Source organism: Chlamydotis macqueenii, chromosome 15 (genome assembly GCF_036417535.1).
Source record: "Chlamydotis macqueenii isolate bChlMac1 chromosome 15, bChlMac1.mat, whole genome shotgun sequence".
NCBI lineage: Eukaryota > Metazoa > Chordata > Aves > Otidiformes > Otididae > Chlamydotis > Chlamydotis macqueenii.
In genome coordinates, this window is record NC_141570.1 from 1,453,118 (window position 1) to 1,455,798 (window position 2,681).

Sequence of the window (2,681 nt, forward strand, 5' to 3'; positions counted from 1 at the left end):
AAGCCCTGCGTCCGGCGCTCCTCGGGAGTTGTAGTTTGGCGGGCCGCCTTTCGCCCGCTCCTCGCTGCGCCTCCGTGACGTTTGGACTACAGTTCCTATCAGCCCTCGCGGCCGAGCGCTGATTGGCGCTTTCCCAGTCACTCTATGCTACAACCACGGTTGCTACTGGCTTGGCTTGGCTCGGCCTTCCCCAGGGGCCAATCGGACGGCGGCAGACCACCGCCTCGGGCCACGCTGCGCCGCGCGGCACCATTGGAGAGAGAAAGTGCTGCCACCAATCAGCGCTGGGAGAGGCGGGAGAGAGAGATCACTCCAACGGCTCGCTATTCGCGGTGCGAGCAGGCAGTCTGACCAATAGCGACGTGGGAGGGGCTATAAAGGCCGCAGCAGGGGCGGGTAATTGGTCTTTCCGGGCGGGAGGTGAGCGAGGGGGGGTGGTAGTGGCGGCGGCGGGGCCGGTACCGGTACCGGTACCGGTACCGGTAGCGGGGCGGGCCGGGCCGGGCCGGTGATGATTGATCTCCATTCACCTTTCTGACACCTCGACTGAGGGCGGCGGGCGGCCGCGGCCCCTGCTGACCGTGCGCGGCTGAGGCCCGAGGGAGCCGCGGCGGGGCCGGGCCGGGCGGCGCGGCGCGGCCTGCTCTCACCGGCTCTGCATTCTCTCCTCAGGGGCCGGCGGGAACCCGGATCGCGGCGGCAGCGATGAACGGCCGCGTGGGGGCCCTTTCCGGGGGCCCGGGCCCCGGCAGCCGCTGCGGGGGGAACACGAGCGGAGCGGGGACAGCGTGGGCTGCGGGCGCTGGCTGGAAACGGGCCTTGGGGGTGGCCGCTGTCCTGCAGTGCAGCATCGTGTGGGTGATGAATTGAAACCGTGGAGCTGCTGGGGCGAACCAGCTTTCTGCGGTGTAACAAGTTACTCGGGCAATGCTCTTTCCCAGCCTCAAACCAAGTTCGGCTTTGTAATTAAATTGTTTGCTGCTCTATTTCCACTTTTGCTTCTGCACTGGGCCAGTTTTATAGCTTACAGATGTAATAAAGTTTTCAAAAGCCTTGTTTTGCCTTCTGTTTTTCATTAAAAAAAAAAAAAACAAAACACAGCCCAACCTTAGCCTGTGTATTTGTGCCCCCAGCAGACCGCTTGTTCTCGTACTGTTCGCTTTGAAGGGACCCAGAGCAGCCGAAAACGCGCTGAGCCCGGCTCCCTGCCGTTCTCGAGGGGTGCACGGGAGCCCACGCTGGAAACGGACGGATCCAGGTGGGCTCAAGACAGCTGAACTATTTAAAAGATTAAACAGTGCAGGGGCGTGTGTTAGACAAACAAAATGCCACTGTAGCCACAGAGATTATTTTAAAAAAAAAATTTATTAACAGGAATGAACCAAAAGCTGTAACCAAGAGCCAGCAAAAATGAGAAGCTGCAGGAACGCTGGGTCCTCCGGCTCGTCCGGGTGCGCTGCGCAATGAACTCATCGCTTGGTGGCACTGCAGGCCGGGGCAGGGGCGCAGGAGCCGCCCGAGGAGCAGCTTTAGGGCAAGGGGGAGACCAGGGGCAGAGATGGGGGCTGAGCCTGGCTTAACGTTTCGGTCTGATGCCACAAACGCAGTTGTACGCAGTTGTGGTGTGGCAGAGAAACTCCTACAGGCATATTTAAAGTACTCTGAAGGGCAGCGTTTACGTCTTCCTTATTTAAATTAATCTTTAAATTGGTTTTGGTCCCACACTGAAGATGTAAGTTAAGAGTTGTCAGCTTCAAGGCAAGAAGGTGCAAGGCTCTCCTGCCCTGTGAGGAAGAGGGAAGGCAACAACCTGGCATTAAGAATCCTGCTACTTATTTGTGCCTTTGGGGAGGTGTCCTGAGGCTTCTGGGGCTGCTGCTGTGCTGCTAAGGTCAGGCTGAGGAAGGCAGCGCCGAGGGCAGACCGGGGTGCGGATCAGCTATTGGAGCTGCCCGCCGGCTGTTCCGTGCCACTGCTGGGCTGGCCCTTCCCTGCACAGCTGGGATACCCGAACGCCGGCACTCGGCAAGGTCAAGACTAGGGAAAAATCCCACTGCCTTTCCGTCTTCACCTCAGCCAGTGAGCGTGTGCTGCAGAGCCCCGGCTGAGAGCGGAGGCGGCTGTGACAAAAGCAGCTTCACGCAGGAGACGCTGGGCAAGCAGCAGCCACGGGAGCGCAGCGAAGCTCGCCAAAGCAGCGTGAAACAGCAACTTTTACAGATTCCCGGGCGCTTCTTGACAGTGCCCGAGAGGCTCGCAGAGCCTCCTCTGCGTTCTGTTGCTGCTTGCCAGGAAATCTGAAGGGAGCGCTCGTAGCGGCTCTGCAAGCTCGGAGCAGCTTGCACCGCCTTTCAGAGCGGGCAACGGTGAAGAGAGTTTCCAGCTACTTCAGAGAAGGCCTCGGCTGAGGAACGGATGGCTGCCGCTGCGGCGGGAGCTGCTGCGCCAGCGCGGGCTGGCCCCTTGGCTCTCCCGTGGGAGAGGGGGCACAGGGGGCCCTGACTGCTGGTCCCCCACAGCCCCTGCTCGCTGCTGCCAGCCGAGCTCGCCCGCCTGCTGCTGCTGCGCGCTGCAGATATTCCTGCAGGAATGCTTTTTCAACAAATAATTTAAACAAAATTTAAATTGGAGAGTTGAAAGACTTGTCTCCCCCTAACAAGCTATTTAAGAAAAAAAAATGC